Source organism: Grus americana, chromosome 3 (assembly GCF_028858705.1).
Source record: "Grus americana isolate bGruAme1 chromosome 3, bGruAme1.mat, whole genome shotgun sequence".
Taxonomy (NCBI): Eukaryota; Metazoa; Chordata; class Aves; order Gruiformes; family Gruidae; genus Grus; species Grus americana.
The window spans coordinates 2,293,789-2,321,470 of record NC_072854.1 but is presented as its reverse complement, the minus strand read 5'-3'; the positions used below and the strand labels follow the sequence as shown (position 1 = coordinate 2,321,470).

General features: G+C 46.2%; 1 protein-coding gene across 17 annotated transcripts in view; it reads right to left on the bottom strand.

Annotated features, from left to right (window-relative positions):
• Positions 1-27,682, bottom strand: part of EXTL3 (exostosin like glycosyltransferase 3) — a 158,325-nt gene that overhangs the window by 57,224 nt on the left and 73,419 nt on the right. For 11 of the 17 annotated variants that reach the window (XM_054821144.1, XM_054821145.1, XM_054821137.1 and 8 more), the window contains one exon: positions 6,928-7,030. The exons of 5 other annotated variants lie outside the window; for them this stretch is intronic. The gene's annotated coding sequence lies outside the window, so the exon portion shown is untranslated. Of the gene's footprint in view, positions 1-6,927; positions 7,031-8,232; positions 8,580-27,682 lie in introns of those variants that run through there. One more of the 17 variants, XM_054821136.1, reaches the window with a different exon arrangement.

Below are 27,682 nucleotides of genomic sequence, written 5' to 3'. Positions count from 1 at the left end.
AGCCATTTAAGTGCTGATAAACTCACTTCTAGATTATTTTAATAAAAGTGAAGGTCAGCAAAGGATTTGGTAATTAAGACTGTCACATAATTCTCAGCCTGATGCATAACTCAAGCCTACTCCACTGAACAGAGCAGGAGTAAGGGGCGTGCTGCCTATTTTGAGGTGTAATGTGCCCCATGGGGTCACCAGGCTTTGCTGACAGATTGCTCAGAGCCACATCTTGCAGCAGGATGTGTTTGCAACCTCTCCAAGCCCTGGGTACCCCGCTGCAAGCACCTGCACCCCTCAGCAAAGCTCAGCTACGTTCGGTGACAGAGTTGCCTTCTGTGCATCCCTGTGTACTGAACAACTCCTCCTGCTTTACCAGCTCAGAAGTTGCCTCTTGCCCAGGGTGGCTTTGCAGACGAAGAGTGAGCAGTTACACTGACCTGTTCTCAGCAACTCATCTCTGCATCTAAAATGCTTCTGACTCTCTTCAAAGTCAATCTGAAGAAACACATTGATCTTGGCAAGAAAAAAAAAAGTGTCTGAAATAAGGAGGTCATTCTAATATCAACCAGCGGAGGGCAACCACACACATACACAACAGCGAGGATACTACTGCCTGATAAATAAAAACATGCAGAGTTTAAGTGTTCCATCTTTCCCATTCTGCCTTACTTAGGTCTATGGCCCTCCCTGTGACACTTAAACAGCATCCACCAAACAGCAGATTATATTCACCTGAAATTAGGCAAAAGAGAACCGAAATTCCTCACTTCCCCTGCTCAGCAGCAGTTCTGCTCTTCCTTCCGTACATGAGAAGGACCTGCCAGGCCACACAAGCGAACCACACAGCAGAAAAGCAATGCCTACCCCTTGCATGTCAGCATATAACCACATGGACAACATCCCTGGAACAGCTTCACCACCTTTTTTTCCAGATACGAGGCCTGAGCTGTAATGGGTTACCCAAACTATGCAATAACAGAACACAGTAGCTGTGATCTAGCAGAAACAGATCAGCACCTGGCAGGTCTTCAGCAAACAAAGTTCTTACCCAGCTAAGCCATGCATGCAGGATATAAAGGAGAAGACAACTGAAGGCTGTATGGATCCTGCGCCATGCAGATAAGCCATGGTGCTTCTAACTCACAGAAGTTAGAAGGCAGCAGCACATCCCCTCCTGATGGCTGCTTCTTTCAGGTTATATGGAGATGAAAGGCTAAAGCAAGCTATTATTTTCAGAGGCTTGACAAAACAGAAAGCCAAAATCAGATAATGCTTTAGCAAGAGGTAATCCAATAGTTTCAGCTGAGCAATTGTTTGAACAGTCGCAGTGTTTTGGTACAAAGACAGGTTGAACATCAATAATTCTGAAGTCCAGCCCAAGTAGATCTTAAGCAAATAGGAAACAAACCACTCCTTTTCCTTCATCGCCCCAGCAAGCTCAGACCCCCTTCCACTGCCCAACCGAGCAAGTGTGTCCATGCCCCAGCCAAATCAACGTGCCGCTGTGCTCACTTCGTCAGCTGAACCGATAACCCCTCAAGCTTGTCAAGACAAGTCGGTTGCTGTATGTGCTGCTGACCTAAGGAGAATACATCAGTCACAGCTGGTAATTTGGGCACTGGAAGCAGTGAAACTGCTTGTGAGCTGGCTATAAATAGCAAAGGGACTGGGGATTATTTTCTCCCTCTCGTGTACGCCTGCCTGCCCTGCTGCACAAACCCTTTGGAGCCTGTATCAGCCTGCTCTGATGCTCTCATGATTCAAAAAAGCAGCAGATGGAGGGGAAAGGGTTTATTCAGGAGAGTCCAACAACTGTAACTTTCATACCCTGGGGCAGGATATCCTGCAAGTAACACCATTCCTCAGTACTTAGCTGGAAAAGCCAGGGAAAGGCAGGTGTTTGTGGGAAAGGCGCCAGGTGACTCAGCTCTTCACCATCTCTTTTCTCCCTGTCAACATTTCAACAGCACAACACACTGGTATTACTGGGGCGAGACACAGGGACTCGCTCGGTACATGGGAAGTCAACAACCCAATCACCTCTGATTTTTAAGGATACTCATTTCTTCGTCATCATTATGTTCTGTCGTAAGTCACTTTACAATCCCAGCTTTGTCTGGGATGCTGAGTTTCATCATCGCCTGGGAAAATGTTGTTGATAAACATTAAGAAAAAAAAAAAACCCCAAAAGAAAGAGGCAAACAGAAATCAGTGCTTCTCCTTTGGCCTCCAAAGGATCTTCTGCACTCAAACCCATTTTGGCTACAAGGGTTTTAGTTGGTGCAGTTTGCCTGTAGGTTGTGCGCAGCACCCAAAGCACCGTGCCACTAAAACACTGTCGCTTTCCAGTCAGGGTTGGATTCCAGCATTGCAGCAAGAAAGGCAAAGAGGGGCTCTGTGGTTTTGGTACCTGCTGCCGTGGCCCCTAGGCTACGCCCGTACATCCCCCTGTTCTCTGGCCCCGAGCCCAGCTAGTATAATCCAGCCACTTTTGTGCTCTTAAACCTTCTCACCTTCCTGAACACAGTGGCCACATCCAACCTCCTGGGTTGTGCTGACTTCTGGTCCACGGACGGGGACAGTGTGGGTCAATGGGAGCCAGCTGAGCCACTGTAGGGTGGGTTATGCCCTGGGGAAGCGAGTCCCAGCGCCCAGGAGCATCCCCTCATGCCCCAGTGACCAGGCTCCCAACCCTGAGCTGTGCGTCTTGGAGCAAAGCCTGGCCTCAACAGCCCACAGCTAGGGAAGGATTGGGAATCCTGATGTTACACTAGTTCACAGCTTTTAATAACAAATAAATTCCCTTGAAACACATCGGAAGGGTTATTACTTCAGCATGTATAAAGGAGACATTGAAGTAACAGGGAACTTCACTTCCCACCTTTTGAGGGGATAATACAAACCAGCAGAGCAGAAAGAAATCCAAAACATCATTTATCAAAGCAGCAATAGAATTTTCTGTCAAAGGAGAGATTTCACAATAAGGATGCTTTTGGCATGGGTGGATTCATGGCAAAACAATGAAGCAATGCGAATGATATACGATGGTTTCTTTGCACAGAGTGCCGAAAAGCCTTCAGAAGCTTTATAAAATTAGAGCTGCTTATGTTTAACAGCTAAAACGAAAAGGTGGGGAGGGAGTGCTTCCCCCGTGCAGTTCTCTAGAAGCAGAGCTCATGATTGTACTCAGCGGGAAACACGCTACTCGTCGAGCACTCTCAGCACCTTCCCTCCCCCTGAGCTGCAGGCACAGGGGAAGCTCAGCAATTTGCAGAATTGGGTCCTTGCTTTTGTCCCTCTCGCCTCTCTCCCTCCCCACATACTCTCTCCATCCTCCCCTTGACACAAAGATGGAAAGACTGACGATAACACCCCAATTAGGTTATCTGAAGCCTTGCTACTAGCTACTCTAAATGCAGGCACATGAAGCAGCAGGATTCCGCTGGTGACATGTGAACCACAAATGAAGTCCCCAAGAGTAATAAACAATCAGGTAAAGAAATCTGGAAAGAAATTACCCAGCACACCTCATCTTTTTGGCCCCCATGAGATCCATATAAAATGTGTTAATGCATCTGATTATGATCTAAATTATGTACAGAGGCTCCTGCCAAGCACTCTGTGAAGTTTCTTTATTGTTAAGTTGGAAGCTGTTTAAGAGTGGTCCAGTCATCATGTTTCAAATTAGATTTGGGAAAAAACATTTTCCTACTTTATTGCTGGCTCAGAACACAGGTTTGTGGGAGAAGGTCGATACGTGGTTTTTCTCTACTGAAGAAAAAGCAGGAGAAGTGGTGACAGAACAAAAGAAGAGTCAGTCTATTACCTGTCCCTGTATTGTAACCTGAGCTGTGTGGATTTACTGTACATGCCAAAAAATGACTGCAGTTTCAGCTGGCTTTCTAGACGTGTTTTTTTCCGAAAGGGGGGTATGAACACCAAGGTGTTCTCCTGCACACGTTCCATGGACCATAAAGCTTTCAAAGGGTTTCTCAAAACGAAGACTTGATGAGAACGGCTTGCAAAACATCATGCGAGACTTTCACCGTGCCTGCAAGGGCTAGCTGAGCTGTTGCTTACTCCGCCAGCAAATCATTGTATTGCTTGGAGGCAGGTAGGAAAGCTGTTTTTATCCCCACTGATCAGCACCTCCTTTCCACTGCAGTGCTGGTTTCCCAAGTTAGAAGCAGAGCCAAGGTCACCTTGCTCAGAAGAGCTGTTTTTTAAGAGGGTCTCATATATTAAAGGTCTTCCATCTATTACCTCTGCCCTTCCAAACACACAGCTGTAGCAACAACTGCATAAATTTGGACTAAGCGGGGCCCTATGGAAGAAAACTAGCATATAGTAGTTCCTATATACTTATTTTGCTCTATATGTGCATATAAATAGATAGACATACATATATATATAGGTGCCAGATAGCTGTCTGCATCTCCTCTCAAGATGCACAGCTCATCTTTGGTACAGGGCTTAACACTTCATATTCATCATTATACTCTCCAGCATGACAGGCATTTTAAGGTATCAACCACACCCAACCCCTCTGGTATGTCAAGACGGACATTTGACACGCACAACAACTGCTGGACACATTTAATACTGCTCCACAGGATGACGTTAGAAGTTAAGCATTAGAAATCCACATTTAAAGGCAAGCCATTCTTGCTCGGCATGTGCACTAGAGCCCACAATCGAGCAGCTTTGCTTCCACCTCTGAATGCCTCGATTTGGGCAGCAAGGAAAACAAAATGCAGAGATTGAGGCAGATCTTAAGCCTAAATGTTGAACTGAGATGCCACTGGCCTATTTTAGCATTCGTTCCTGAAAACATCAACCAGGCAACAAGGCAATTATGTCGGTGACCAACACTCCTGCCCACGGTGAAATTCAGCGCAGACGTGAAGACCAAACACAGGAGTTTGCACATGTAAAATTGCCCTGAGCCAGACATTGTTACCAGCAGATCTGCAGGAAATTAGGGATCAGAACTACCATTTCTAGCCACCATGGTAATGTAGTGGTTTAAACACCAAAAAATGCTTTAATGTAGGATCACAGGCTGGATCCCAGCCAGCCAACAGCACTGCTTTAAAAGGAAATATTTATCTCTGTGAAACACTTACTAAACAACATGCTAGGTGCTTGAAAATAAAGCCTTTGCTAAATAACCAGATTTTAACCTGAAATTCTGCATGTTGGCATTCTCTTCTGCTGCAGGTAAGATTCCCTTACACAGCATGTTTATTTTCTCTCTCTTTTTTTAAGGGGGGAAAAAAAAAAAAAGAATTTTCTCTTTCAGTTTAACTTTGAGGCAAGATGGAAGACCACAGCCTGGCCTCAAAGATGTGAGATCTTTTGAACTCAAAGTCAGCAGGCTCTCACGGGAGCTGAGCTCGAGGGCTGCTCTGGAATAAATCAAAAAGGATTTACTCTTTCACTTGAACAAGGCAGAAAAACCCCCAGATGTACAGATATGTGGTTGGGGGTAGGGAGACAGTTAACAGGTTAAAAAAAAACCATAAAAAGGTAACTTAAGAGTGCTGTTATGGGGCTTGATTGCAATGATCCCATAAGCTAAACACTATCCTGCATGGTTGGATTTCCTGAAGGAAATCACCAGCACAGTTGCTAAGTCTGCTGGAAGCAGTTCAACCAAGGAATATACACAGCAGATGCTCCAAGCATGACACGCAAGGACGCAGCGCTCCTGAAGAAATCTTTTGACAGCAAGTCAAAACAGGGGCTTGAACTGGTCGTGTGTCAGTACAGATGCAGCTGTGATTTTTTTTTTCCCCACAGATTAGTATCAGTTCAAGGCCAAAAGGGACCTTGAGAGCACCTAGTCTGCTTCTTGCTGTATCACGGGGCACTACATTTCATCCAAGTTTTCCTAAGAGCAGGAGTCAGATCTGGCAGCCAAATCCCAACTTGAATAACTGTGGTGGCTCTCAGTAATGATCCACGTGGTACTTCCACTCAAAAACTCAGGCTACCAGAGCAGCTTTGCGTAGGATGCAACTGCCCCTTGGTGCCCGTGTGTCCCTCTGCCAGAAAACGCTGTTCCCCGGCAGAGGCAGAAATGACTCCATGCTCCAGCCACTCCGCTTCATGCTTCACACCTTTGCTCAAGCCCAAACTCATCAGCAGTTTTGACAGCACTCCGGAGTTTGCCTGAAGGAGCTCAGCACAGGGCACACAATCTCATCCTCTGGCTTCATTACAGGAGCGAGAGGAAAACTGGAGAAGGAGAAATGTGCCGCTGGCAGCAATTTCTAGCCTCTGCAGTGAGGCTGCCCGTGGTTCACAGTCAGTCACACATCCCCGCAATAGCTGTGCAGTAGTCCACGGACTAATCCTCACACGGTGAACCTACCTTGGTTACAAAGTGTTTTGGGACAAGAATCTGCCCAATGAACGATGCTAAAGAAGAAAAATTTTCACATCATGAATGCAGTTTCAGAACCCAACTCCCCCACCGAACTGTGACTGGGGATTTCGATCCCGAGGCACCCAGACACTGAGCCAGTGAGCTCAGACCATTAGTGACGTTCAACTCTGCCTTTAAAATCAGAATTTAAATTGCTGAAGTCAGAATATTGTGAAATGCCACTTTTTTGCCTGCAGTTCTGCCAACTGAATTTAGCTAAAGCTTTCAGCAAATAATAGATGATTAAATAAAAGAGGCGATGGCCAAAAAATATGTAAGGGGCTTGATTAAGACTCCATGGATGGCACCATACTGGTGCTGCCCAACTTTTACAAGCTTTCCCCATCTCAACATTACTTTAATTCGACTGTGAGGAGAAGGGAGAGGTTGCTAGAGGAGTGCAGAGATGTTCTGGTAGTCTGCATTGAAATATAGCAAGGGAAGAAGTAATCTAATGCCAGGCATGGAGCAGACTGACACTGCGGGGCTTGTCTGTGCTTTACCTTCTGCACCTCGGCTCCTTGGCTCAGACCTGCCGTGCATCACACATCGACTCCTCTGCTACTTTTCTTCTTTCCCCCAGTGTTGATCTCAAGGGTTCTTCTCCTGTTTAATATAAAAACACAAACAAACCCACATGTACTTAAGAAACGTATTACCCATTGCCTAGAGGCATTGTGCAAGAGAGGCTGCTAAAAAGGCTCCTTCCAGACCATCTCCAAACAGATGAGAGATTCACGACGTAATCAGCCTTTAGCCTGAAAGCTCCCATGGGCTTGACAATCTGGGCTGCTGAGGAGTATCAGAGGCTGGAGGATACTAGCTGAGGAAATGGGCATAGGATTAGACCCAAGGTAAAGGATACCTCCTTGGGCGCTATGACGCCTAGAGCAATGAGGCACATCCCCAGCTCTTGCATATTCCTCAGCACGGCAGAGACTCACAAAGGGAGGGTAGGACACCTGTAATAACAAGCAAACTGACCAAAATTCCCCAAGCAAAGTTTGGATGATCTGGACTCCTGGTCCTGAGCCCCTTCTATTGCAGGAGTACCAAGAAAATGAACCCTGATCTTCCTCTACCCGAATATGGTGCTTTGTTTTACAAGGGCAGCATACACGCTTACGGGGACAGCCAGGTCCAGAAGAAGGACGTGAGAGACGCTCTTGGTTGTCAGCCCTGCCACTCACTCACTGAGTTACCTTCACTCCACCAAACCCTGACCTGTTACCTGAAGCCAGGGATGAGGATACAAGGATACTTTGCTTTCTTATAGCCAGTACAAGCTACAGCGGTAGAACTGCAAAGGTAAATGATCAGCATGTGTTACAAATGCTGCAACTGATACCTCTCTCTGAACAAGACAACCTGGAGAATGGATACCTCAAATCCTTTGCAGCTAAATGGGATGAGATGTGGGTCGCCAGCTCTGCACTTCATCAGCTCAAAGCTTGCAGGCGTTCTTGGCTTCCTTCATAGAAAACATTTCTGCTACAACACCTGGCAAGTGCTAGCTCTCAAGTCTCATAGATTTGACCATTTCCCACCAAAAAAAAAAAAAAAAAAATCAATCAACTATGCTGTTCCATAAGTGCCAAGGTCAAAGGGGACCAGTGCAAGCCATCCAATCTGACCTGTTGCATGACACACCATGAGCTCCACCCGCCAGTTCCAGCCTCGAGCCCAGTAACTCACAATGATTTTTTCATCCAGCTTTTTCCCCAGCTCAAATCCTCTCTCAGACACATTTCTGCTGAGAACAACTGTCTGATCTCAGCAGCCGACCATATAGAAAACAAAAAAAATACCTTTTGCTAAGCGAAGTCCAAGGCTTCAGGACTATCGTTCAGCAGGCGACGCCTTTGCTGTAGGTGGCATTTCCTTTTGTTTCAGAACAAAAAGCGCTGCGCATACAGGGCCATCCACATCCTGCCTTCACCCTCCTACACAGCCTTTTGGCCAGTCGCAGCTTTGGCAGCCAGTACAAGCGGAGTGTCCCAAGCCTCCCTCTTCCCACCCCTACTCTTACTAATGCATTCCATACTCACAGCCTTTCACACAGTCCCAGCTCCGCCGCCACTCCCGGCAGGGAGCTGGTGCTGGGCTCTGGTGGAGAGACTGGCAGCTGTTTATAAAGGCTGCCTCCATCCTTTTCACTTCAGCTAGCAAAACACTTCCCAAGTGCCTACATCTCCGGGCTACAACGAAGGAAACATATCGTGAACGGAGTTTTTCTCTCTCTTGGCAGCCTGCAGGATGTGGCATGTTTCCATCCACACAAGGCTACAAGATGTTTGCAGAAACAAGAACTAACAGCTACGACCCCTCTACCCCTTGCTCCTTCCTGGATTGCAAAGCTCTTTCCAGAGTTCTCCAGAAATCACGAGTGAAGATGTTACTCAACAGCCCCAGCTGAGGATTTTATTTCAACGTTCCCTGCAAAATACATGCTTCAATGCTCACCCACACTACATGAACCCAGCATCTGTACAGGACCCTCGCTGGCTCTTTGAGGTCTGGAAATGTTTTATTGCAAGCTTTAAATGTATACAGTTTACAAAAGAAAAAAAAAATCCATGTTGGTTAAATTATTTTTTAAGTCACAAATTATTCTCGGTCACTGAAACTCTGGACTCTTGGGGCAAAGGACTCAAGGAATCAGAGCATTTGGAAATGGGATGCCCAAATTCACATCAGCCGAACAAACCACTCTCCTGAGAGCTTAGGGTTTTTTTGCTGGTGAGGTTTTTGGTTTGTTTTTTTTTTAAAAAAGAAGCATAATTCTAATGTAAGCTCTAAAAAACATTAGGGTGCTCATGGGATAAATGCTACCTTATGATAAAAGCAAAGTCCCTTCTCTAATAAACACTGCATAGCTTATATAATGTAAAAATTACAGCATATATTAATGACAGTGATCAGAATATAATATTAACAGCAATAATAGTACAGTAGCACAGGCTTACTCGAGAAGAAATGCAGTTTCTCCCTACTCCCCATTGGAGAAGCAGTGGCAAGTGCTGTTATGACTTCATTTTATTTTTTATTAGTTTTTACAAGCTGGCTATGCTAAAAGGTTGCACCAGTAATTTAAACTGCAGTTGTCAGCAGAAGTGAAGGACATTGTGGGATACATTTTATTCTAGCTCTTTTATTGCTTGGCTCCTTGGAGTGATTCAAGCAGCTTAAGGATTTTAGAGGTACTGTCACAACAATATCTGGCCCTTAGCAAGCTGCCATTTAAAAAAAAAAGAAAAAAACAAACCAAAAAACCCCAGCCTCTGAAGAACTGGCTGGGCCAGTAGAAGCTGTTCAAGAGTCAACAACTGCTGATCGTTACCAAATTATTCCCTTGCAGGGATGTGCACTCTCTACAATGTTATTCTCACTTGATAGAATGGGAGGTGGCTCCGGAATACATGGGTAAAAGCTGATTTTTTGCAGCTCTGCCAAAACATACATACACACATGTGCACATCATGACTCTCCCTGCCATCGGTGTGAGCCAACAGCGCTCTGGCACACATCTGCTGCGACACGGCAATGCAGGTGACATGCTGCTTCACGTCCCTTGGGCTAAAATCAAGCGTGGTAGCGTGCAATGGGCTCTCTGTGGGACGGAGCACAGTCTGGACAGGCTGACGGCACACACTGTAATTAGGTATTGAACGCGACTTTGTGCTAATTTGCTTCTAAACAAATCTCTCCTTTATCCTCATCCCTATGCGCAAAAATTAGCTCCTCTGTAACGTGTGCTGTGATCGAAATGTGGCTCACTGAGGTGCTGCTGGCACGCACGAGGGACCCGGCAGAAGCAAGCTGGGGTCCTCCACGTCCAGTCCCAGGAGACGGAGAAGAGACACCAGATATCCCCGGGGTATTTTTTTTCACCGTGCCCAGCACTACCCCATCAATCATGGCAGGTAACTGTGCTTCCCCGCTGTGCCAGCCCCTGAAGGGGATAAGCAGAGGACTGGAGTGCAACATGGCTGGCGCAGACCCAACCCAGGAAAGCTTCAAACAGTACTGGCAAAAGGAGAAATGTTTTGAAGATTCCCGAGACAGCAGGCATCTGCTTTTTGTCCAAACATCCCCCCAGGGTTCTGCTGGACTCTTCCCTACAGATGATAAAAAAGCGATTTAATTTGCATCAGCTATCCCTTGAACTGACGGACCAACCCAACAGCTTCTCCTTCCTAGACCGAGCTGGTACGAGATGCTGGTCTTCATCCTCACCCAGCTGCCCCAAGCAGCGTGGGGCTGGAGGACAGAGAACATCCCACTGCTGGGACGTCTGCTGGCTGCTTGCCTGGCAGAGGACTCGCTTCCAATTCCAGTTATGAAAACTAACCTGGAAAATGGGACGGGGATGTTACTTTGTGGGAGGGCAGAACAAGTGGGGGCATTCCTGGTCAAAGCACGTGTTACTTCAGGCACCAAGTTGTAGGACTGAATTCAAGTCCTGCTTCCCCACTGCTCCATGGGATGCTGAGCTTTCCCAAGGTCCCAGAGTGCTACCCACGCACCAGCAAACCATGAAATACACGTGGACCTCCTTACCCTGCCCCTCAGGGTGCCTGCGGCAAGGGGTCACTCCCAAGCTGACAAACCTCTGCTGGAAGGGCAGAGAGGGCTGTGTTCTCATCTGCGTCGTGGATCCCGATGCAGCAGAAGGTAAAACCAGCTGAACCTGGGTCAGTCCATGCTTGGGGCAGAGGCAGCCTCACTGCCTGCAGATCTCAGTTACACCACTGAGTTGCGGCGAGAGCCCAACCTACATTGCCTGAAGCATAAGGTAGCATTAATTGGTGCCTCAAAAGTGCCTCTGTTACAAAAATGAAGTTTTCTGCAGGAACCAATGCTCCAAAGAAAATTTGTTTGACTTGCAGAGATAGAAGCCTTAAAACAGTATTAACAATTCCTGCACCCACAGCCATAGCAACTCCACCACTGCTGTCACCTCCAATGAAACTGCCAAACACCATGATCCCCAGCTGAGATAACAGACTGGTTTGGGTTAGAAGGGACCTCACAGCCCATCCAGTTCCACCCCCTGCCATGGGCAGGGACACCCTCCACTAGCCCAGCTTGCCCAAAGCCCCATCCAACCTGGCCTTGAACACTGCCAGGGAGCCAGGGGCAGCCACAGCTTCTCTGGGCACCCTGTGCCAGGGCCTCAGCACCCTCACAGGGAAGGATTTCTGCCTCACATCCCATCTCCATCTCCCCTCCTGCAGCTTCAGGCCATGCCCCTTGGCCTGTCACTCCCTGCCCTTGGCACCAGCCCCTCTCCAGCTTTCCTGGAGCCCCTGCAGGGACTGGAAGGGGCTCTAAGGTCTCCCCGCAGCCTTCTCTTCTCCAGGCTGAACCAGCCCAACTCTCTCAGCCTGAGGTCTCCAGAGCAGAGGGGCTCCAGCCCTCGCCTCATCTCCGTGGCCTCCTCTGGCCTGGCTCCAACAGCTCCATGTCCTTCTTGTGCTGGGGACCCCCGAGCTGGACGCAGCACTGCAGGGGGGTCTCAGCAGAGCGGAGCAGAGGGGCAGAATCCCCTCCCTCGACCTGCTGCTCATGCTGCTGGACACGCAGCCCAGGACACGGGTGGCTTTCTGGGCTGCCAGTGCACATTGCCGGCTCATGGTGAGCCTCTCCTCCCTCAACATCCCCAAATCCTTCTCCTCAGGGCTGCTCTCAACCCCTTCAGTCCCCAGCCTATATTGACACTGGGGGTTGCAGGACCTTGCCCTTGGCATTGTTGAACTTCATTGAAGTGGACATGGGCCCATCTGTCAAGCCTGTCCAGGTCCCTCTGGACAGCATTCCTTCCCTCCAGTTTATCATGTCACGCTACACTAAGTTTTGGAGACCGGGTCATTCTCAACTGCCCGCTTGCTGTGGGTCCCTCCATGTCCCCCTTGGCACATATGGACACCGTGCTAGGAGAGCTCCAGGTCTGTCTGCGCAAGAGCTAAAGACACCCCTGTGCCAGGCAACCATACCTTAAACTCTGTGAAACAAGCAAAACCTACTTTGCAAAGTAAGATCTTTTAAGCAGAGGGATGGCTCTTGTAGCTGGACTTTGAGATTTTAAAGTTTGCAAGCTTTTTTTTTTTTAATGTATTGAAAAAAAGTTTTTCAGGTCACCTTTGATGCAGAGAGTCATCTAAAAGGAGGAGGCTGTCAGATGGTCTCTCAGCAAGGGAGTATCTGTTCCCTGGGCATGGACTCAGAGCCTTGTGAACTCCCTATGCCATCTGCATATTACACGTTTGTACTCCAAGCCCCACGGACACTTGTTTGATGTGTTACCGTTTGGTGAGCTGGAGCTCCCAAAGGTCTCTCGAGATCACAGGAATCTGAGTGGCATGACTTATTTAGTGGATAAAGACCCCTCCATCCTTTGAAACAGAAGTTTCTTATTGCTGTCTTTTTAAAAGAACATTTAAATTGCATTTTTTCATGTCAGTCTTGGCTTTCACCCTCAATTATTTTGCTCAGCAAACAGGACTGCATTTGGCACAGACGGAGCAGAACGGCACACACACCGCAGAGACGTTTACTGACATCTGCCGCTCACCCCACCGTCAATCTTTAACTGCTCGCCTCACCACTACTGTCCATCGGACAAAAGCAAGTGACAGATGTCTGCTGCAGAGAGCTTCAACGAGCGTGTGTGCATGTAAGAATCGCTTCGAAAAGTAAAAAGGAACCTTTGCCCTAAGGAACCACACTAAGTCATTGAGCTCACCATCAAGTGCTGGAGGTGGGAGAAGTCCAGCATGAGGACTGCTGGAATAAGGGATTAAACCTGTCCTTATGTCTCAAAGATCTGTGTGATTACGACAAGAGAAATGTTAACACCGTACCGCGTACAACAGGCACAGTCAGTGCCTTGTGTCTCTGGGATGCAGGGCCGGAGGAAGGCAGCAATGACACAGGCTGAAGGCAGAGCGGGGCAGGGCTGATGTGGAGAGCAGCTATGGAGAGAGATGCCCAGGAAAGCTCCTCTGCTTCCCAGGGAATCCAGCCCTGCTCCTAAACACATGGTCTCCTCCTGGCGTCTCCAACTCCCTGCTCCAACATAAACAAATAAGATCTACATCCTCCTGGAAATTAAAAACAGCATCTCGGATATGTACATAGACGAGCTCTCCTTCTCCCCAGCAGGAAACTGGGATGGAGAATTTGCAGCCCCAGGTGGCCTGGAGCAATCCATGTCAGTGGGGGCTGGGAAAGGCCAAGAGTGAAACACACAACACTAAATGGCATCTTGGGATATTTAACTATCTCGGTTTTATTTTCTGACCTCCTCTCTTCATTATCCAGATAAATTTGTCCATTTTCTTTTGCTCATCCTCACAGTGCCCATTGAAAAGCTTTTTCCTTTACCCCTCGGTCACAAAACCATCACAATCTGCTTTCATCTCACCCTCTCCTGACAGTTATGTCCACTTGCTTCCCTATTTTCTCTTCTTTCAAGGCTCTCGTCCACGCTGGTTTTTTTTATTTCCCTCATCTGCCTGTACCTTCATTATTTTTCATTGTCAAGTATGCTATTGCATATCCAAAATTTGGTTTCAATATGGTTATTTAAGCTCATTCTTCTGCACTAATATAGACAAATATTGTAACCTAACATAGAAATATGCCCGTGGAAATCATTCCCAGCATGCAACGCTAACCTAATCCGAGCAGAAGGCCAAGGCAATCAAGACATGCAGCAGCGCAGGCCCAGATCTACAGCCCTGGTGGGTCATCTATCCGTCCATCCTTCCATCCATCCACCCATGGAAGGGCAGAGGAGGCTGCAATCTGCTCCGCTGTGCACACACATGCTGGCCTCTCTCCAAGGGTCTCTCCACCAAAGCTGCTGAGCTGACCATGGTTGGGACGGAGATGTTACACAAGGTCAGGCAGAAGGCATTTCTGGCACCCCCATACCTGCAGTACCAAGGGCCATTAAGGAGATGCTAAAGTCCAGCAGAAGTTTGGACAACGCAAAACATTAAATAGAGCTTTTGGATATTTAAGAGCAGAAAGTTTCCCAGGCTAATGCAGGCAACATGTCACATAAAACTGGCAACATAACCATCTGGGTCCATTAACTGCACTTGCTCTATAGCATTTGCTGTCTGAATTGTTTATGCCTCGTTTGAGCACAGAGGCTACCCAGCATATTAATATTCTGGAAAAGAACATGTAAAACAGAGCTAGAAATGAAGGACTGTTTGGGGTGCCTGTTGTTATGCCAGAGTTACAGTGGGATAAGGCAGGAGGGGTCTATAGGGGAAAAAAAGCACAGAAGAAAACCCCGGAGAGCCCCATCTAGCTTCCATTTTAGCAAACAAAATCATACAAACAGTGAAATTAAAATCTGTTGTTGCAGAGCAGAAAGAAAGTCAAAGATTTTATGATCCCATTGCCAGAAAGGAATTTTACAAGGCTTGTGAAGAACAGGGATAAACAGTTAGTTTCTTCTGCAAAGCCAAACAAAAACAATTGATTTCCCAGAAACAAACCAGGAAATTATTTCCTCTCCCACAAGAGTCAAGTCCAACCCTGCTAGCAAAGGATTAGTTTCTACTCCCTTCTCCTTACCCTTAACCTTTAAAGACTATGCCAGCCTGGGTTCAGACTCGCAATCGAAAGTCAGACTGGTTAGATATGTCCTAAAAGCTACTGCCTGCCTGCTGAGTCACCGGAAGGGAAAGGCATTTAAGGTAATAATTTACCTTACAGCTCACTAGGAGCTTGCCAACGCACAGGCAGGGTGTAGCTCGTGCTGGAGATGCTCAACTGAAAAGGTCTGTGTGTCCTTAACCACCTACTCCAGAAGCCACAATTTCCCTTTCACGTCCTCTTGCAGGAGACGTAACTCTCGATCGTACGCCTTTAGATGACCAAGTGACTATCTAAATCCCAAACAGACAAACATCCCCTTTAAAAATCCCTAAATTCCCTTGGCAAGCTCAAGTTTGCCAATCAGCTGATATGACAATGCACAAGGAGGGCTTTGCAGAGAGAGAGGCAGGCTTGGCATAAGAAAAGGAGGAATGCACAAGGATGCTCAATGCAGAAATGAGGGTGGATAAGGAAAACAGGACATTTACCCTGGCACTGTTACTGCTGTCATTTATCATAGAACGGTTTGGGTGCTTGGTCACGCTGCTTTTGATACAGCCAAGCCATTTATCAACAAGGAGTAACAAGAGACAGTATCAGGATTCCCTTGTGAGGAAGCAAAAAAAAAAAAGGAAGGAGTTTTTTCCTTAGCTAACTCAGAAGAAGCCACTCAGCACATGCTACTCAGGCTCAAGGAGATGTCTAGGGCTAAAAACTGGACCTCCAAATTGAAGTCCTCTGTGGCTGGCTTGTCCTCCTTCACCTGAAGTCATAGGCCGCTGCTGGACATATTACAAATCCTTTTCACATTAAAACCATCTGGGTGGCACAAAGAATTATCATGCAAGCGGAGGGATGCTCAGCAGGGGCAAATTAGCTGCTTCAAAGAAGAGCAAGAGGCACATGAGAGTCTGTCTCAGCACAGAAGTCCTTCCCTCTTCCACAGGTAGATAAAACACAGAAGTAGCAACAATTCCCTTTCAGAAAATAGTCCTAAGCTGCAAGTCCACTGTGGAAATTCAGTCGAAAGGAAGCGGTCCAAGCAAGAACTTCCAGCATTTTACTGTGCTAAACCACCCTCTGTTTCACAATAGCATTTTGCTTTCACAGTAAAAATGGTGCTATGGGATTTTGCTTTCAAGAAAGGGAACAGAAACTCCCCTCGCTCAATGCCACCAAATTGGTGTCACTGCACAGAACTGTGCTGGCACAAGGTGTGCAGAAACCACCTCCTGACATGGTCTCAATGTTGTGGCAGACACTGGACTGATACATACCATAGTTTGTGACCATGCCATGGACTTTCTGTGCAAGCAGAACAGCCTCACCCTCTCTGTATCTCAGCATTCCCATAAGTAAAGCAAAAGTAACTGGTTATGTGTCTCCCAGTAAACCTAGTTACCTGCTTTTAGTTAAAGTACGACTTCCAAGCATCCAGCCTCGATCCAAAGAGGCAGTGAATTCATCCCTTCCCGGTCATTTGCTCCAATGATTAATCGCAGCCCACGTCTACCTTCGAAAGGTCACCTTCCAAAGAGCCGGAACTTCTCACAGTCCTCTCCCAACAGACTCGGCAGCATCCAGCACCCTCTCCCCACAACAGAGAGTTGTGTTTTGGTCTCTCTCTTGACTCAACACACACGGCGGGATATTTTTTAAAAAGTTGAAGTCTAAGAATTTTCTCCCCGCTCCAAACACTGCCCTGCTGCTCCTTCTGCATGTTCTCTAGCTTTTCCCATGTCTATTTAAAAATATAGATAGATATCAGAGCTAAAGAAGCTATTCCAACAGTATTTTCATAAATGCAGTTTTTGGAAGTAAAAACATCCTTTGTTTCTATTTCCCAGTTCACATGTCCATAGATGGCATTAAACACTTCTTACTGCACTACCACTCTGGGAATTCAAGTAATCTGGGCTGCTCGGTACAACCACAAGTATCTTTTCACAGCGACTTTCTCCAGGGCAGAGCCCTCTTCCTCAGGTATGACCCATGCCACTTGCTCCTCCAAACAACTTCGTCGTGGGTCATTTCACATATGATTTGTGGGACTGCAGTTTACAAGTCATCTGGATTACTCCAAGTCATTTATCATATTCTCGTAACAATCTATTACTCCGTCAGTTTTGTGAAGTCCACAGATTTTCTCAACAGCGACTCTATACTTGATGAAAATCACAAGAACAGCAAGGATGCAGCTATTCCTAGTAACTCCCATGATCATATTTACAGAGCTACAGCTTTATCACAGCCTTTATATGACTTTTATTTCCTACACTGATGAAAAAAGAGCAGAGACATGGGCTTACACTACCTTCATGACAACTTTGACACCGTCTAGTCACACAAAACTGAATTCATTCAGAGCCGCATTTTACTGCAAGCTCACAGAGAACCCACTCTTACCTATAAGCATGAGATATTACACTCAATTTCTTTTCACTATGGCCACAGAAAATTGATTAAGCAGGAGAAGTCATACTTAAAAAATAAATCTGTTTATCTACTGTCTACCAAATCAAAATAACTTGAAAAACTGGCAAATCTAAGTTTTTGCCCAGGGATAAAGACAAATACATCCTTCGACAACTCTCACACTTTTCTCCTCCCATTCAGTACTTCTGCGGGCCTTTGCCACCACAGGAATGATGCTTGGTGCTACCATCAATGATGCTTGATTCTATAACTTTAACACGCACAAAAGCTGTTTAAAAGATCATTAAAATCCAGAGGCTCTTCGGGCAACTCTGATTCCACCTACCCTGAGTGCTGCGTTTTGACGCAGGCTCAATCTTCAAGTCAAGTAGGTTGTTTGCTGGTTTGTTTTGTTACAGAGGAACATCTGATGCGCTTACTAATTCCTGCTGGGCAAATTGAGCAGAGATGAGATGTCTGTTCATCTCAGCCAACCTGCTATTAAAAAAAAAAAAAAAGACAACCAACTTCCCTTTATGAGGAAGACAGGCACAAAACACTCTGTAATGCCTCATCTTATTTCTTTTGGTCACAACCACCTCCACCAGAAAAGAAGGGTCATTACTCTTACTGTTCCCCACGATGCTCCAAGAGGCCAATGCACCAGCCCAGGCTGCTGGGGTACAGAGCAGCTACAGGGCTTCCTGCAGAACTCCGGACTATTTTGATACCTCATGCCTTCTTCAATGTAACTTGTAGAGCCTGATCCAAGATGTCCCTTGGAGAGGGGGGGAGGTTCTGCTCCACTTCTGCAGGGCCACAGCAATTTCCCTGTCTGCTTCCTGCAGGCACTGACTGCCAGCAGGGTAGAGGTGGGTGCTGGAGCATCTGTATCCAACACTCTGTGTCTCACTGATGCTCTGCCCAACACTAAAGGGTGTGAAACACCGCCCTTAGCCCACTTCCAGCCTAGATTCTTACAGAAATAAGACTTCTACAACTTTGTTTTCTTTCACTTCTTCTAAAATCTTCTGAAGCAGTTTCAACCCAAATCCAGGCCAGAATGAAGCTCTTAAGGCATTAAGATTGTCCTTCCATTAGGACACAAGCCTCAGAGCAGGGAGGGACTAGGACCAGCAGCTTCTGCTAATGTGGGGATGCCTCAGACCTCGATATATCTACATATAGATATATTTTACCATCGTCACCAACATACAGCTATATATAGATATGCATTTTCATATACAGGCAAACAGAGAGGCGATATGTCCCACTGAAACCCACTAGCCCTGCAAAACTAGATTCAGGGTCTCCAAAAACATAGACTGTTCCAAAACCACTGTTTCTTAAGAGACTGTTTCCAGCAGCTTCCCCAAAATCACACACTCCGTGGCAACAGAAAGGAGACGATCCAACTCGAGGGCAGTATTCAGCAATGCTTAAGCAAGACAGCTTTTCTCCTCCCTCCTCCAGTTCCCTGCCCCTGTTCCCCCACATATTTCCAAATTTTTGGTGGATTTCCAACTTTGGGGGATTTTCATGGGAATTGAAAGAGAGACATCTGCCAAACATCAAATCATTGCTCTCAAGTGCAGGGACATGGTGACTTGAAATGGTCACTGTGCCTGCCTTTATTTATTTATTTTTAATTGCAAGAAAGTGTGCATTTTCTTAGTCTTATTCTCCAAAACAGCTGGACAGTTTCCACTAGACTCTTCCCAAAAAGCACATCTCCCAGATGACAACTAGCTGGAAAGCTCTTAATAGTGTAACTACCATGTACTATATAAAGTGTAACTGAACTCTGCTCCAAATATAAGAATCACACCTTAAGTTACATGTACTCCAAGTATTTTTATAAGATTGGTTACAGGGAAATGCTAGCAGGGAAAAGTTTAGGAATGGCACTGTTCACCTCTCCCAGATAAAAACCTGCGTCAATCCCCTCTCAGGACTCTTTACTCACCTTTCCCTGCCATTGTGTTTTGCTGCATTATCCAATTTAGGCTGCATGCTCCTTTGGAAAAAGACCTCGACATTTTATTTATCCATAAAAGTTAAAATGCTGCTTTGCAAACAAACCCATCAATTTTAGCCATGAAGGCACCAGTTTTACATAGGCATCCTAACAAGTGCATTTTAAGCAAAATTCTCTTTAAATGTCCTATGTTCATGCATGGGCCACCAACAGGATTCCTGAGCAGGCAGAAGATCAATGCATGTTGTGATACACAATTAACATTTCCATGATCAGGATTTCACATTACTTAAAAGCAATTTTGGTTTTGGGTTGGTTTTTGGTTTTGTTGTTGTTTTTTTTCAAGTCTCCAACAATCATAGAACCACAGAATCCCTGAAGCAAGTACTGCTTGGAACTTGGGAAAAGGGCAGGCAGCTCCAACCCTTCGCAGATCAAACACTGCCAGACACCTTCCTGCTTCGCACCATCCCTTGCCCAACTCTGCTTCTCCATATCCAAGCTGCAAAAAAATTCTGTATCGCAAAAATCTGATAGCATCCTAACCAAGACCAGCAAGAATAACAAAGATCAGAAATGAATGAGACTTTTGCAGGATGCCGATATAAGCTGACACTGCCGGTCTTTTCAGCTCATTACTTTTGGCAGCACAGGCTCCCCATGAGGTCCCATGAAGCATGAATGACTTAATCAAGGGACCTCCCTGGGGGTGAGGGAGGCATGCAGGCTCTGTCAGGCTCATGAATAAGAGCATCAAATCAAAGCCTGGGAAATTGGTGTTGCCCTATGGAAAACTTACGGTATAGCCGGTAAATTCTTAACCTATTAAGTGGTGCCTTACTCTGGCCCCTGTACCACAAACTCAATTGTGCTGAGCAGAGCTGGAGATGCAACAAACACTAAAAAAGTCAAAATCAGAGAGCTGGTTTCCAGAAGTCTGCAGAAAAATGATTAACGCATTTGGATAGTGCCACGCTACTGCCAAGTGGGCAAACTCCCAGTTTAACCTGCTGTTAAACCTTGCAGCTTCCAGTGAGATGGCAACGAAGTGAAAGGAGTTGATAGATGATCAGGTTGAAGTACTCTTAGCCCACAGCCAACACCTGATACATGTCAACTATTCTTCCACATCCAGGTAGCAGTATGCATGCACATGCACAGGCATGATTGATTTTCAAAGTTATAAGTAACATCCTTTCAGTACATCTCATTTTCAAGCAAAAACCAGACGGCAACTTTACGGTCACTAAGCTACTCGTGCGTAGCAAGAGCTGCAAAATCTGCAATGACTTCAAATTCTTTACTATTAACACATTCTCCGTATTAATCTTCCCCAGATGATCCATACTGGAAATTTATGTATGACCCTGTATTAAAACCCACAGTAACTATCTCTCTGAACATGTCGTGGAGCTTAAATACATGAAAGTAGAGCGCCTTAAGAGGCTGATGAGAATCATTTTCTAGTACATTGGAAAGGACAAACTGTTTTTATGAGTGTGTGTTTTATAGTCTGTTTTTTCAAATTAAAACTAAAATAGTTCCCAGATGGAAGCTGTATCATTCCAACTTCAACCTAAAGAATACTTTAAACAACAAAAAACAGGCAAAACTTCAGAAAAATTGACTCCACAGAAAGGCTGACAGTGTCTTGTATTGCTCAGAGAGGACTCAGAGGCATGGTAAAAAAAAGCCTTGAGATTTTTTGATCAAAGATTCAAATAATAAGGAAATAGTTTCAAAACGGTGGCAGCAAAGTTTGTCCTTAATTCTACAATGTGTGCATCAGACTGTGGAAAATTTCTTCACAAAGCTCCAGGCATCCACACAGGCAGCTGGAGTGGGAAAAGGATTCCCTTGCCCACACTGTGCTTATCCACTGCCTCTAAGTAGCTTTCCTTCTGCAAGTCGATTTTTTTTTTAAGTGTCCCATATAGGTATAACATGGCTCTAATACTCTTCCCAACTCACAGCACTTTAACAAGAAGCAACCTCTAAAGCTTGAATTTAGCTTTTAATTTGCATCAGCAACGTCTAATGCAGACGATAGTCCAGCTCATCTCTTATTCTGGTGCTGGAGAGGCGATGCAGAGCTGTGCATTTTATTTTTGCCAAGCAAATTAATACATGCAAAAGCGGAGAACAGGAGAAGATACAGGAGATGAAAACAGGATCCTTGAAGCTGTACTTCTGCTACACGTGAGGGTAGAAGTACACTCAGCACCTGGCTTTATTCATATCTTCCAGGTATTGAGGAGATCGCACATATTTGTAATTTGGTAAGGACAGATGTAGGAGCGGTTTGATCTACAGAACCACAAGGATGGAAAGAGTGGGTCACTTGGCAATTTCCAGCTCTGGAGGTCACTGGCTGCTACAGGGTAGGAGGGAACAGGAGGGGAATCACTATAAACACCTGCTCTTCTACTCTTCCCCAAGTCTACACAGGACACTGCTCTAAACAGACATTTGGCCCAACCAAGTACTACAGGTCTTTTCTTTCACATGAAGCTCTGAACAGCCTGCTGCATATTTTCTCTTCAAATAAATCAGGCTTCAAGGATCAAAGTCATTACCATGGGAGATACAACGTATGGATGGAACTACTCTCGTGCCCCACATACAGTGCAAGGTTTGGTCTTACTCCAGTCCAGCCAGGGTGGCTGCACGCCTCTCCTGAACACCGCCTGGGTGTCTTGCTCAACTCCAGGGCAAGAAGCCATGGTCATCCGCCGAACTCAACAGCAGCCCAGCACTCCTCAGCATGTTGTCCTCTGCCAGAGGAAGTTCCCTAGGGATCACCAGGGAACAGAGCAGAAACAAATGCGTCTGCTTCAAAAGAAATGCCTGGGAGGAACTGAACGCAGATCCTCATTTCCTCCCATTTACTCAAGTACCTCTCCTCATTTCCTCCCCATCCACCTCATCTCCTACCTGTTAATGCTGTCCTTACCCCAATTTCTGGCTCCTACCCCAAAGGCCTTACTTTCCTCACCCATTTTCCAGCAGCCCTCCCTTCTTTTTGACATCCTCCCACCAACACCAAGTTCCAATCTATGTTACGATTTTTGCTGGGCAGAGATCCTGCTACAGCAGATTACCAAAACGTCACCTGTGCTTTGCAGTTTAGAGAGGATCAAGTTATGCCACAGCTCATCCAAGTTCATGATGCTGTCAGTAACTGTTAAGAAAGCTTTCGCTCTGCTTGATGAAGGAGAAAACCGTTTTGGCCAAACTGGAGAGGTGGGAGGGAAGAGAATAGCTTTGGTTGTAAGAGAATCTCATAACAGGGTAGAAATTGTGCTGTCGAAAGGAGCAGGACACACAATGCTGGCAGAAGTTATCCCTTCTCCAAACAATGTTGGGCAGCGCAGTCAGGAGTGGAAACACCAGCTTATTCCACACTTGTTCCCTCCTAAAATTAATTTTCCAACCACACATCCATACTTCTCCTAGTGGCCCCATCTTCCCTGTATTCACAGTTCTTATTCTAAAACGATTAAAAAAGCTTCCTTCAAGCAGACAAAATACGCAATATTAATCCCAGGGCCATTAGCCCAAGTGGGCAATCAGAAACCCCTCAATGGCCGCAAGCTTTGCGGCAGACCCTTGCAGGCGCTTCCCTCTCTGCTCTGCGATCAGACAGCTCTGGCCCTGGTTCTGTACAGCAGGGAGTAAGCGGTGCTTTCCTTTCTCCAAAACGGTGCTTTCTTTTCTCCAAAAGGCACTTTGGGATCCAAGCCAGAGCAGTCCTGCTGGAGAAGCCCCACCTCAGTCAGGGCAGAGAGGTCTCCCTGAAGCCAGGATTAAACACAGACCTCTTCAGGCAGGGAGCTCTCCCTGGAACTGGGATTAAACACAGCCCTCTTCAGGCAGGGATTTTACCACCCTCCATGTCACCAAAGGCACTCTTTGCTAAAAGAAACATTGAACAGGCTCTTTAAACACCAACCTCACGTGAGGCTCCGCCAGCAACCACAACGGAAAGCGCAGGTTTCCATGCTAATTTCTGCTTGCTGAAAACCCTAGGACACAGCAAGACCAGAATAATAACACCAATTACAGATATTTAATGCAGTAATTTCAAAGCCAATTAACATAATGAACCTCCGTCTCTTTCAGATAAGTAATCTCAGAACAATCGAGTTAAAGGTGATCGGGCTGAAGCACATAATAAGAATGCTAAACACTGATTACACGAACGGAACTGGGAAAGATTTCTACACAGTCCTTCCTCAAAAACATTCCCCAGCCCCCCTCCGCCTCCACACACACACAAAAGGAGAATCCGTGGTATTTATTATCTATATTTTGATAGCACGCAGAGGGAGTAGTGCTGGAAGCTTTTCATAAAAAAAGATACTGAGCCAAACCAAGTCCTGCAGCAGATGATTTGGAGGCAGAAGGGTAGTAAGGTGGTCTTGCAGCAAATGAGGAAAGGAATAAGCAGCAAGTCCTGGGTGAGAAGCAGCACATTCCTTCTGTATTCAGTTGCATGATAGCGAATCATTTGTACTAGAGGAACAGATCTGCCTCTCCCGTGGGAAACACCCAAAGTCACATGTGCTGCTTGCTCCATGGTAGCCAAAGAGGCTATGAAGGATCCACACTTAACACACATTTGTGACACTTCAAATCAATGTTCGGGGAGGAAAAAAAAAAGTCCCACTAACATTTAGAACACTAAGTGGTGGGGAAAGAGGTTATTTATGACTTCCCTCAGACATAAATTTAATTGCCAAATCAGTTATAAGAACATTAATGCTTTGTGGGGTGAACGTGAGAACTTGCCACAGATGTGAGACAAAAGACCCTCGCACTGATCAGGCCAGCAGCAGCCAGAGTGGTCCAAGTCTGTCCGTTCAGCGTAGCCTTGATTTTTATAGATGTTTGATGCAGCTCACAAAAGCCACAACAGCCCGATCCAAGCCTGCTGTGCCATGGGAAGGGGACTTCAGGGCAGCAAAGATCAGACTGCCAGTGTGAGAACGGGCTGATAAGGCCACACCACAGCTAATGAGGATTTCCTGCTTTTGAAGCTGCAGAAACAGTTTAATTTTTTTTCTTTTCTTAGAAATTAACTAAAAGTGTCAGTACAGTTAGTACAAATGGCATGAGAAGGAAGTAAGAACAAATAGGGGAAAAAAAGGAATGAAATCAGGGCATACAGCCTCTGCCTACAATCTGAACCCGTCTCCTTGTCCACCATTCCTCATCTGGGACACTTCTTTGCTTCCAGTTCCACCACAATCCTTACTCCATTTGTCATCCAGTTCCTCCAGATTTGGTCTTCTCCCTCCCATCAGAGAAGTGCTCCAGGAGGCTCCAGTAGATACGCTAGGATTTCTTCCTCTACTTCTTTATGTAGAGTCAACTCAAAATGTTCAGCCTTGCTGCCCCAACTCTCCACCTGCCTCCCTTGTGCCTCCAGCACCAAACTGGATGCCTCAGAGGTCCATCTCACCCCAGACACCTCATATACAATCCAGCAGCTGAACCCAACCACTGTGCTGAAAGCTCGCTATTCCTGATGCCGGCACCGAGGCTGAGCCTTTGACGTGTGCATGCAAACTCAAAAACGCTACACAAAAGAGATCAACACCACCCACAAAAACAAGGCAGCCCAAGAAGAACAAGCCAGTGGACATAAAAGATGCAAAATGCTAGCTGTGCTTAACCCAGACACTTGGAGGGTACAACCATTTCTTCTCCCAGGCAGAAAGGCTTGATCACCTTTAATAACCATCAATCTCACAGTTCCTCAAATAATACACACTGTAGACATGCAGAAGACTTCAACTCTAAGCTCATGGCATGAACAAGGTTGTTTTATCTACTAAAGCTTTTGTTCTGTCACTTCAAACCATGGCAAAATCTACCCCATGATTCAGAAGAGGACAAGTACCAACGATATGTTTCAATGAGCACTGAATTGACAAATTGATCAAAATAACACACAGTTTGATTACCAGACCAGTCACACCAGTACCACCTGTTAGCATCCATGCTGGAATGGACAAGCAACCCCGCACTGCCAGCTAAGCCTTGTTATAAACAGTCATCACCTCTAAGTTGTCACATTAAACATAGTAAAGAGGAGTTTTGCTGTTTATGTGGCTACAGACTAACAGGGAACCATGCTGAAACTGTCTTCTCTGCAAGCCGCAAGCTACCTTGTCATTGCCTCGATGTACAACCAGCAGCACCGATTACCAGAACTTTGAGATATCAGAAGGCGATAATTAGGCAAATTAAGGCAAGGAAGAGCTAAATGATTTGCCCAGGGCCACAGAAGGCAGTCAGTAATGGAGAAATGAGTGGCATTTAGGAGTCTCTTGTTTATATCCCTGTTCCTGAAGCCCTAACACAAACCCCGTGAGACCAATTCATGTGGGAACTGCCAGGATGAAGCACTGGCATCTCAAAACCTGCTGTGGGGTGCGAAAGCCATGCTGCAGCCAAAACCAACTTTCTCCCTGCTCCCTTCCTCTCCACCCACAAAGACGAGAGCTCTGCTGGCTGAGTGATTTCAGGCAAGACGTAGAACTCGACTGAAAACAGAAAGCAAAACAAATAAGAGTGTCTCACCCCCTGGTGCTTGTCGCTCAGAGAGCCGAAGGGACACTTTCTTGGCTGGGCTGTCCAAGGCACACCATACGATACATGCTCTTTTGTGAGTGAGCAAAGCTACAAACAGAAGGAAAAAAAAAAAAGCCTCTCCAGCACTGCGGCAGCAGGAGGCATCGCCAGGGATCTCACAGCCCAGCTTTGGGAAGCCCGCTGCTGTGCAGGGGACGATGAAGCTGGTCCGGCCCCATGGCTTCCTTGAGAAAGCACCACAGGGAGCAGAACAGAGCAGGATAAAGCTTACAGGACCAGACCACCTATGACTCAGGTATCCTGATACTCCAATAACCCTGGAGAAAGGAGTAGCTAATTAATAGGGAGTCATGGGATATAAGTGAGCAGCTAAATATTTAGGATTAATTTAAATACCTCAGCCTCGAAAGCATCCCAAAATTACAGCAACAAGATATTCTCTTTACAGCATCCCCCTCGTACAACAATACTTACTACCTATACTCCAACTGCTGCTGCAGCTCTTGACGTCTCCAGCAGTAGAGATTTTCTTGGGAAAGGTTTCTGGCAGCCTAGCTGATTTTCAATGTTACGATGTAATAAAAAAGGAAATTCATGAATTGGCTGCAGCAATTTGGGGGATATTTGTGGCCAGAGCACCATTACTATATGCTGCAGGGAACAAAAGCTACTTTGATCTTGTTCCCTACCCTCTCCACTCCAGCTGTAACGCTAGGCAACGCCAGACACTCTCCAGACCCGCAAATGCCCATGTGTGCTCTTCCACTCGCTACCCTCGACATAAACATCACTGAAAAGGGGACTCAGTGGGACTTTGAAAGACTGTCCAGTGCATCCACCATCCAGAGGGACTCTGCCTAAGCAGCCACTCTTGACAGACCATGCTCCTGAGCTGGTTTAGGAAGGGAGCAATGCCTGGCTCTCCCAATGGCCCACCAAGTACCAGCTGTTCCACAGCGCTCCCAGCAAGGCGAGCATGTGACAGCGATGATTTGGCCAAGGAGGAGCTGAGGACATTAATCGTGCTGGTAACAGATAACAAACAACTCTAGGTTTATCGCTGGTCTATGTCACATGGCTGCTGCCTTCTGTTTCCTTTGCTACACTTGCTCACTCTTAAATTCATCTAGAACATCTTTAGGCTCAGATAGTCTCTTGCAATGCACCCATGTCATGACATGGTGTCCTAACAGGGGGTCTGAGCTCCACTCAGACCTGCAGGCACTCCTGTAATACAAATAAAAGGATCAATCAAACTGCCAAGAAATTAATCTAACAAGCTGCCTGCCTGCACCCTGCGCTGTATGATTCCTACAACAAAGATGCATTCGGAGAGGCCAGTCTGCCCAGCGAGCTGTAGGGAGCAATCCGTACTAATGCTCTCACTATTTTTAGCTTCACAGATCAGGGGTAGCTGACTCGTGCTTCCTGCCCCCGGACACAACATCTGGGCTCTTTATGGTCATTCAAGCTCTTTTCCCACAATGCAGAGCCCGGAATGTGGCAAGGTGGAGCACTGGAGGGGAAGAAGCAGCAAACTTTCCAAATTAGCAGCAAAGAGCAGAGGGTTGCAGTAATTCTACAGCTGGGATAGCTCAGCAGCAGTGATTACAGTCTGCCCACTTAATTTACCAGTTTCTATTAGA